Below are 11,205 nucleotides of genomic sequence, written 5' to 3' on the forward strand. Positions count from 1 at the left end.
CACAGCATCCAACTGTTTTGTAAATGAGTCCAGTGTCTTGTGTCTGTTTTGAAATTGCCCTTTGCAACTCCAAATCTATATACTTTTGTTCTACTGTCTTGGTGAACCATTTCTGAATCTCTGGGTTTCATTTCTCAATCTCTTTCGAAATTGTATGTGTCTTTTTTGGGCCCCCTCTGAGATGTGTTCTTTCAAGCCTGAAGAGCCCAAGCTTGTATTGCTCTTAGCAATGAATTAAAAATATACAGTTCAAAGGGTATTTCTGTTAATGTACAACTAAAGTATTTATAATATTGAGATTCTAAGAGTGATGTGTTCCATTTTAGTATTAGCAAAATCAATTGGGATGTTTAAAAGGGAAATATTCAAATATTTGGGAAATAAGGGATTTAAGGGGTATAGAGAAAGGTGGGAAATGGGATTAGAAGATTAAATAAACTGATGAAACAGGTTCAATAGACTGAATGGTCTTATATCTGCTTCCAATATATTTATTGGGTCTCAGGGCTATGACAATCAGTTAAAGCTGGTTACCAGCAATTTAGAAAGGTAATGTTATTGTGTTTCACTTGAGAAATAGAGTAACTAAAAGCACCCTCTCACAATGTAGATGCATGTTTCTATACTGTCCATAAGGGAAGGATTGTAGCAGAACAGTGTATGTATAGTCACAAAAGCATTAACATTCTGATGTATACCCTACGCTGCTGCTCAACTTGTTGCTGTGTATTCACCCACTTTCCGGGGGTAATAATCTTCTCCAAAAAAAATCTACAACTGATTGTGGGATACTGCTGTATGCAATTGGCTGCCGCATTTTGTCTACGAACTAATCAATTCACTTTATAGTATTCTGTTAAGTGCTTTGAGAAGTCTCAACGGCTTGATAAGGCGCTACATCAAATGCAAGGGTTATTATATATATTCTTATTTTTTCTACGTTTGGTAGAATAAATAAATCCATTTAACTACTTATGTTGTTGTACAGGAAAACACACAACTTTCTATTTTAAGCATGTGACAAAGCTTACAATTAATGAAACCACATCTGACTACTCATGACTAACAATTACTGGCATAAAGAATTAGAAACCCCAAATTTCTTGTGGAAGGAATTATTACACCCGGAAAAGCGATGCGCCAATCGACTAACAACTGGGTTCCTATCCTCAAGACTATTGTCTTAATAATGTAAGATTGTGCAGAATTTTGAAAAGTCCATTGATTTAGTCTTAATTTGGAAGACAGTTTCCTGCACTTCTTTTTGAGTAAGTCCCATGGACATACATGGGGTTCCCTGCATAAAATGCACTTTACTCCCCAAAATGTAAATATATAGGTAAGAGAAACAATAAGTTAGCATTAGAAAAAGTAAAGATGACAGTGCATGCCAGATAATAGGAATATGTTAACTAGGATTAAGATGTTTAGCAAAGCAGATAAGGAATCAGAGAGTAGAGGAAATGGTAGGAAATTAAAAATGTTATATCTGAATGCGCGAAGCATTCGGAATAAAACTGATGAATTAAAAGCACAGATAGACACATATGGGTACGATCTAGTAGCCATCACTGAAACATGGTTACAAGGAGATCTAGGGTGGGAGTTAAATATTCCAGGGTTCTCAGTTTACAGGAAAGATAGGCACTGCGGGAAACGAGTTTGGGGGGGTAGCGCTGTTAATTAGGGATGAAATAAAAGCAGTGGAGAGGAAGGATCTGAAATCCGATGACCAGGAGGTAGAGACAATATGGGTGGAAATAAAAAATAATAAGGGGCAGAAAATATTAATGGGAGTGGTTTATAGACCCCCAAACAGTGATCACGATATAGTACAAGGTATTAATCAGGAAATCAGGGGAGCATGTAGGAAAGGTAAAGCGATAATAGTGGGTGATTTCAATCTCCACATAGATTGGGAAAACCAAATCAGCAAAAATAGGTTAGAAGAAGAGATCATTGAGTGTATGAGAGATAACTTTCTAGAGCAGCCGAGGAACCAACTAGGGGACAGGCCATCCTAGACCTTGTTTTGTGTAACGAAACAGGGCTAGTTGGCAGTGTAGGTATTAAGAATCCTCTAGGGCAGAGTGATCACAATATGATTGAATTCTGCATTAAGTTAGAGGGGGATATAGTTAAATCCGAGCCAAGTATTCTGAATTTAAATAAGGCTAATTTTGTAGGTATGAGGAAATATTTAGGTAAAATAGACTGGAGAATAAGATTAAGAGGTAAAAATGTAGACCAACAGTGGCAAATATTTAAGGATGTAGTGCAAAATTCTCAGCGGTCGCATATTCCCTTGCGGAATAAGAGTACCACAGGGAAAGCAATTCATCCGTGGCTAACTAGAGCAGTTAGGGAAAGCATCAAATTAAAAGAAAAGGCTTATAAAACTGCCAAGAAAAGCAGCAAATCTGAAGATTGGGAGAGTTTTAGAAACCAGCAAAAAAAACTAAAAAACTCATTAAGAGCGAGAAAAAGGAGTTTGAGGGTAAGCTAGCTAGGAACATTAAGTCTGATTGTAAAAGTTTTTACAAATACATTAAGAGGAATAGGCTAGTGAGGGTAAATGTAGGTCCACTTCAGTCAGGGACAGGAGAAGTTTTAATGGGGGACAAGGACATGGCAGAGTCCCTAAATGGGTACTTTGCATCTGTCTTCACCCTAGAAGACACAACAAGTCTGTCAACAATAGAGATGCACCAAGGGGATAAGGACAGGGAGCAACTTAGGGAAATTTTCATTAGTAGAGAATTGGTGCTAGGGAAACTGTTAGCACTAAAAAGTGACAAATCCCCTGGTCCGGATGGCTTGCATCCCAGGGTTTTAAAAGAGGTAGCTTATGAGATAGTGGAGGCCTTGTGTCTGATCTTCCAAAATTCCTTGGATTCTGGAACAGTCCCCATGGATTGGAAGATCGCAAATGTCACACCACTATTTAAAAAAGGTGGAAAGGAAAAGATGGGGAACTATAGGCCAGTTAGTCTCACATCAGTGATAGGAAAAAATTTAGAATCATTGATTAAGGATGTGGTAGTCTGGTATTTAGGGCACAATATAATTAGGCCAAGTCAACATGGCTTTACAAAAGGGAAGTCATGTTTGACAAATCTCATAGAATTTTTTGAGGATATTTCGAGTAAACTAGATAAGGGTGAATCAGTGGATGTGGTCTATTTGGACTTCCAGAAAGCATTCGACAAGGTGCTGCATAAAAGGTTAGTCCAAAAGATAGGGGGGGAATTGGGGGGAGCATATTAACGTGGATTGGGGAATGGTTAACGGGTAGGAAACAAAGAGTAGCAAACGGGTCCTTTTCAGATTGGTAGGATGTGACTAGTGGAGTGCTACAAGGATCAGTCCTTGGGCCTCAGCTATTTACCATCTACATCAACGATCTAGATGAGGACATTGAAGCTAATATATCTAAATTCGCGGATGACAAAAGTAGGAGGAAGTGTCAACACAGAGGATGACATTAAAAAAATGCAGCGAGACATAGATAGGTTAGGTGATTGGGCAGGTAGGTGGCAGATGAAGTATAATGTAGGGAAGTGCGAAGTCATCCACCTAGGTAGCAAAAACAGTAGAGCGGGTTATTTTTTAGAAGGGGAGAGATTGGAATGTGTTAGCGTCCAGAGGGACTTGGGTGTCCTTGTACACCAATCACAGAAAGTTAGTCTGCAGGTGCAGCAGCAATTAGGAAGGCGAACGGTATGTTAGCATTCATTATGAAAGGATTAGAGTATAAGAGTAGGGAAGTCTTGCTGCAACTGTATAGGGCCCTGGTGAGACCACACCTGGAATACTGTGTGCAGTTTTGGTCTCCTTATTTAAGGAAGGATGTACTTGCCTTGGAGGGGGTGCAGCATAGATTTACTAGGTTAGTACCAGGGATGAAGGGGATGAGTTACGAGGATAGGCTGACCAATTTGGGCCTATATTCTCTAGAATATAGAAGAATTAGAGGGGATCTTATAGAAACCTATAAGATCATCAAAGGGCATGATAGAGTAGATAGTGGGAGATTGTTTCCCCTGGTTGGAGAAACTAAAACCAGGGGTCACAACCTTAAAATCAGAGGCCAGCCCTTTCGCACTGAGTTGAGGAAGAACTTCTTCACTCAAAGGGTGGTGAATGTATGGAACTCACTACCCCAAAGGGCTGTTGACCTTCAGTTCTTGAACATATTCAAGACTGAGATAGATATATTTCTTATTGCAAAAGGGATTAAGGGATATGGGGATAAGGCAGGGTTATGGTATTAGCTGGAGTTAGATTAGAAGATCAACCATGATTGAATGGCGGGGCAGGCTCGAAGGGCCGAATGGCCTACTCCTGCTCCTACATGTTGTTATGTTATGTTAAATGCTTTTGCTATCACTTGTGCCTTATGAACTGCAATTTTTTCATTAGAACACTCTCTCAGCCTCCATATCTCACTGCACACCTACATTAAAACATCTGCCAGCCCTGATAATGATTTGTCACTACCAATGTGGAGATCTCCATCTGCTTCTGTTGTGTGTAATTCTTATAAGATTTATAGAGGTACTTACTTCAATTAGATAATATTCAGTTGTTTGTGTGAATATTACGGGTTTGTTTATCCTAATAAAAGTACTTTGGGCCTCTATTTTACATCCAATGACTTCCTTGATGTACCCTGTGTCATAATTTGTTCCAACGAAATAGAAAACAAAAACTGTTCCAAAGTGTACATCACAAGGTTCTCAAATCCATCCTTTCCCTCCAGCAATTCCCTATTCTCTCCTGAAGGTGGTGCCTCATTGCTGGGATATGATTCCACAGATAATGTCAATGCTCTGTTGCCTCACCACGTTCTTTATGTACTGTATATGATTATTCCACCATGGGAATTCAACCAATCTTGAGCCAATCGTTTCTCCGGACTCCCAAAATTTCACAAAGTCCTTAGTCTGCAATCTTAAAAATATGCAGAATTTTACAACCTTAATTGAATTTAAGAGAGCACTCGCCTCGCAAGCGAGAGGCCCCGGGTTCGATTCCCAGGCAGGGCGAAATATTGGGCAAGTTTCCTTACTCCACATGCCTCTGTTTACCTAGCAGTAAGTAGGAACCCGGTTGTTAGTCGATTGGCGGATTGCTTTTCTGGATGTAATAATACCTTCAAAAAACTAATAAATTGGTCACTCAATCCACGACTGTTTTTGGGACACTGCTGTGCGCAATTGTTTGCTGTGTTTTGCCAACAAAATATACAGTCTAGGCTGACACTTCAATGCAGCACTGGGTGGAGTGCTGCATTGCTAGAGATGAAACGGTAAACAAAAGTTCTGTCTGCCTGATGTTAAAGGTCAAATCACACTATTCAGAAAGAGAAAGGAGTTTCTCCTGGTGAACTGACTCACAATTCGCCCAGATAAAATTTGTCATTCACTTCATGTCTGTTTGTAGAGCATTGCGGTGCACAAATTTGCTGTCATATTGGCTTACAAAATATAGACTTTGCAGTAAATCCTGTGAAGCACTTTGAGACCTGAAAGGCACTAGATAAAATGCAAGGAATAATGTCATTCCAAATTAAGACTGCATTGAAATTTTTTTTCACAATCCGGTGCAATCTTACATTTTAAGACAAAATGATCTGAATAGCAGGTGGAATTCTGATATCTGTGCATTTTATTAAAAAGAAAGATTAATTAACTTATTAACCTTTTGAATAAGAGCATAATAAATTACATCAGTTTGTGAACTTAAATTAAATTACATATAGTTATAAGTACCTAGGGGAAAATCTACAAATTGTTCCAACCACATCAAATTGGCACTTAGCCCAGAGCAAAACATTTAAAAATTGCTAAAAATATTATTACCATCTTTTATTATTTCACTTCACCACACATTGAAGGAGAAAGCCCTGTCAGGAGTTCAAATCCAGGTCAGTTTTAAACAGTAGTGTAGGAAAATTAAATTGGGAACCAAGATTTTGATTTTACAAAGCAGAGGTTTTCTTTCGAGCCAGATCCAGGAGGAGCAATATTTATGGTAGTATCAAAGAATCCTGTTAGTGAATTCTGTTAATTCTTTACACAAATAATTCTGTAAGTTATCAGACGCCTTTGGGTGAAAAAAGAGCAACTGGGAGGCGAAATAACAGCAGGATCTAAGAAAGCAATGGTAAAAGGAAGAATACTAACAGTGCTGAGGGAGAAGTGGCAGGAGCTCTGAGCAATGTAACCACAGGAAGAATATTAGCAGCATCAAAGAAGGAACTGACAATCGCTTCACTAAAGGAAGTGGTGTTCTTTCAAACCAAAGGGGAATCTAATGCATAAAGGTGGCAGCTGGTGCAATTACACATTTCTGCTTTTAAAACTGGGTAACATATCAGTAAAACTAATTTAGATAAATGTAAATGTATGATCAAAGATCAAGACTAGATACTCGGAAGAGCTTACAAATATATAAGTGAGGATGTCATTGTATACTATAGATCACAGATGACATGAAACAGTATGGCTTTGCCATAGAGGATAGAGAGACTAGTGCCGCTGTTAAACTGGCATGAACACAATTGCTTTTCTTCCAGCAGTAGTGATATGGTGTGTGAAAGTTGATTTTTGCTGACAGCTCCACCAAAGCAAGATGTTCGCACGATCAGTGCTTGAACAATATTAAACATGCTTTGCTCGAAATGCCCCTTGAAAGAAAGATGAGCTGGAAGTCGAAAGTGGGCTTGGCTTTGTGTACTTTATCATTTGGAAGTGTCACAAGGACTGCAAATTTCATCCCACTGTGCTAAAACTACCATTGTTAACGTTTTGATGCATACTCATTCTCTATAAAATTTTCACACTCTTAACCAAGGCATACTTCCGTTAAACCAAGACTAACAGTAAACTTCCTTTTTCTCCAGATAAACTGTAGAGCCCACAGTAAGTGAAACAATTGTCTATTGTACATGTGAGAAAAGAGGAAATACTTCCAAGCATAGTGTTTGCTTCTTTTGTATGCCACAGGCACAGTATAATATGTCATAAATAGGATAATGAAGAGTGGGCTTGGCTTTAAATTGCTATTGTAATGTGGCTTCCCCTCAATCTTTGGTTATGTTCTCATCTGTACAGAAATTCACATTCGCTGAGATAAGCACATCCACCTTTTAAACAACCTTTTCAAATTTGTTTTTAAACTCATTTTGTTGAGCTACTCCAATGTCCTAGTGGGAAAAAACAAATCTGATTTAGGACGAGACCAGACTGGCCAGATGGTCTCGAGTTGTGTCGATCCCAGTCTGGGTTTATTTAGCTGATTTTAGCTGAAAAAGTAATTGAAGCTAGGTCATTGGACTTGCTTAAAATGTGGCTTGATAATGTGGTGGAAGCATAGTTCTTGTGGAGGAATAAAAACAGGTGGCCTCAGAGCTTTCTTCATCCAAAATACTCTTGTGATTTTGTGATGCTGTGGATGTGCTTCAATTGTGAATCAAGTGATGCTTGTAGGAATGTGTGACAATGTTCAGGGAGTCATAAAAGATGCCATGGCACAATCCAAAACACAAAAGAGAGATTCTCCCAGTGTCCTGGCCAACAATCCTTCAGAATATAAAAAAAAACAGCAAAGCCGTTTGTGTGAGATTGCTGTGTGCAAATTGGGTCCACGTTCACTAGCAAATACATAGTCACTACACTTTGCAAAAACTCTTTGAACCATTTCAATGGGATAAGGCATTTTATATGAAATGTAAGGATTATTATTACTGATGTCCAGCACAAAAAATAATTTCTGCTTTTAAATTAACTTACATGTGGCAAATGACGTTTTGTGCAATTCCAAACTTCCAGAGTCAAAGTAATTGTGTAAAAGTGGCTTTCTATTAGCAACGATTCTTCAGCTTTAAACAACAGTGTTAGTACATCCAACACTTTGAGGTTATTTATTGTAGTTTAACCCCAAACATTGCAATGAAAGTTACAGTCATCTCATTCAAAGTTAGTTATCTCATTCAAAGTTAAACTAAACCCAACTAACAATGGTGGTAGGAACAAATGCTCCTTTGCAACTACCTCTGCTGAAAACCAACTTCAGAAATAATATAAAATGTAGGGTTTTTTCTCTCATGTTGTCGATCTTTCATTTAAGGAAGGATGGACTTGCCTTGGAGGGGTTGCAGAGTAGATTTACTAGGTTAGTACCAGGGATAAAGGGGTTGAGTTACGAGGAGAGGCTGACCAATTTGGTCTATATTCTCTGGAATATAGAAAAATTAGAGGGGAACTTATAGAAACCTATAAGATCATCAAAGTGCATGATAGAGTAGATAGTGGGAGATTGTTTCCCCTGGTTGGAGAAACTAAAACCAGGGGCCACAACCTTAAAATCAGAGGCCAGCCCTTTCGCACTGAGTTGAGGAAGAACTTCTTCACTCAAAGGGTGGTGAATGTATGGAACTCACTACCCCAAAGGGCTGTTGATGGTCAATCCTTGAACATATTCAAGACTGAGATAGATAGATTTCTAATTGAAAAAGGGATTAAGGGATATGGGGATAAGGCAGGGTCAGGTTATTAGCTAGAGTTAGATTAGAAGATCAGCCATGATTGAATGGCGGGGCAGGCTTGAAGGGCCGAATGGCTTACTCCTGCTCCTACATGTTATGTTATACTTTACCTGGAATTGAACAAAAATAAATTGTAAAAGAACTGGCACGGCCTATACTTACAACAAAAAGATTATGGGATCAACATTGTAGTAGAGTGGAGAAACACATTAAATATAAAAATAATAATAATCCTTCTGTTTGATATAGCACCTTTCACATCAGGAGGATGTTTCAAAGTATCACATGATTTACTGTAAAGTGCAGTGACTGTATTTTGTAGGTGAATGTGGCTGCCCAATTAGCACACAGCAAAGTCCCACAAACAGCCTTGAAGTGAGTGACTAATTTTATCCAGGGGCTTGTTGGCCAGGACACAGGGAGAAACTCCCTTCTCTTTTTGAATGGTGCCATGGGATCTTTAACATTCACTTGAATAGGTAGACGGGATCTTCCATTTGACGTCTCATCCAAAGAACACTACCTCTAACAGCACTGCATTGTAATGATTTTTTTTGGTCAGCCGGATGTCTGACACGTGTGGAAACCCATCACAGTGCCTAAGGGTATCCAAACCGAGCTGAGATTTCCATGCATCCCACCTACACATGTAAATCCCAGAGATAGATTGTTTGAATGGAATGCATACTCTCTCCCTGGAGGGACTTTTCTGGAAAGTATTAGGTGCAGATTGGCAAGAGCCAAGGCTTGGGGACCCCAGAGTGTGCGTTGGAGTTCTGCTGGAGTCTAACCAGCTAAAACCTTGCCATTGATATTGCTGTCCGGCAAGCTTTCCCACTGCTTGTCCAGCTAGTACCACCCTACCCGTTAGGACTTTGGCTTGCAGGGTTAACAGGAGGTGAGTGGGATGACTCCCTGCCTCCAGCGACTGGTCTGCCCTTCCAGGTCCTGCAGATGAACCAGGCTGGCTGTGCTGTCATCAGCAGTGCCCTGGAATCTGCGGACTTGCCTGGCTCAGGAACCGGACTACTGAGATGGCCACAGTGGGTTGGCTCGATTCTGACATTCCATTGCCAGACATGTCACCTGGACATTAACATTAGAATGACTATGTACATTAAAACTCCCAACATGAAGCTTGAACCCTCAACCTTCTGACTCAGAGACATGTGTTATACCAAATGAAACACGTTGAGGTCGGACTGAATCTATTGTGGTCATGAAAACCAGTAATCACATTCTGACAACTTCTCAATACACACAACTGAAAAGATTACCTCAACATGCGTTAGATTTCAAGTTTGTGGATCATCACCTTGGATTGCTGGTTAGCGGGTTATTATCTCTCACTGCAGAAAACAATGCAATGGCTTATTCTGCATCAAATTTATTATTAAATACAGGAGTAGCATGAGCTTGTTATTACAACCAGATACTGACTTCAGAAAGTGACATGAAAAACGGACAGATCCACAGTAGTCCCTGATATATATAAAAAATAATTTCAGTAGTAGCAACTAAACATACATGCACATTCATTTCCAAATGTCAGCCTGGCTCAGAGGCATTTTCGCCACATGGTCAAAAGGTTGTGGGTTCAAGCCCCACATAGGGACTTGAACTCACATAGTCTAAGATGACACTCCAATGCAGTGCTGGGGATATGCTGCATTGTCGATGTGCCGTCCTTCAGATGAGACATTAATCCAAGGTCTGGTCTATCCGTTGAGGTGGAAGTTAAAGTTCTAGTTAGCTGTTGTCAGAGAAATTCCGACAGAAACCCCCCCAGTCTAAAAACATCCAATTAGTGGGTGTGATCCTCAGTTTAGCAATGACTATTGCTGTCTAGCAAGCTTTCCCACTGCTTGTCCAGCTAGGACCACCCTACCCGTTAGGGCCTTGGCTTGCAGGGTTAACAGGATCCCCGGTTTAGCAATGACTACAATCAAACAAGACCAAAGGGCTCAAAATACTGAAGGTGCCAAAGCTAATCATTTGAAACTTCAGTGCAACAAGAATTATTCAAAATAATAATAAAATGAAGCCCATGAGGTGAGACTGTTACGTTAGGACTTGAATTGACATAGTCTAAGCTGACACATCAATGCAGTGCTGGGAGATGGGGGGGAAAGTGGGGGAAAGCACTATACAAAAAAGGGAGTTTGTGTCCTGCCCAACAATCCCCCATATAAAATTAGTCATAGTCTGTGGCTGTTTGTGGGAAATTGTTGTGTGCAATTGAGCTGCTGCATTCATCTAAAAAAATACACAGTCACGGTCACTACGCTTTCCGGTAAATCCTGTGAAACACTTGGGATGTCCTCTTGACTGAAAGAAACTATTCCAAATGCAAGGAATATTACTATTACCATTAAATATATGAAATCTCTTCTTGTTGAATACTACAAGCTCCTGCCGAGACACGTTTTCTTAAGTGTTCCAAAACCTCAACCTCAAACCTTAACCACGTTCTTAGTGTTTGGTACAGTTTACGGGACATTGGAAATGTTACTCTCTTGTAGGTGCAGATGCTTTTAAATAAATGTGTTTTTTCCAAATGTACAGCAAATATGGAAATTCTGACATCTGTGGATGAAAGCAAAAAGATGGAAATGAAACTCCATGATCTCATCTGTGTTCCAGTCACATGACCA

The sequence above is a fragment of the Callorhinchus milii genome, unplaced genomic scaffold, assembly GCF_018977255.1.
Source record: "Callorhinchus milii isolate IMCB2004 unplaced genomic scaffold, IMCB_Cmil_1.0 Scaffold4, whole genome shotgun sequence".
NCBI classification, from domain to species: Eukaryota; Metazoa; Chordata; class Chondrichthyes; order Chimaeriformes; family Callorhinchidae; genus Callorhinchus; species Callorhinchus milii.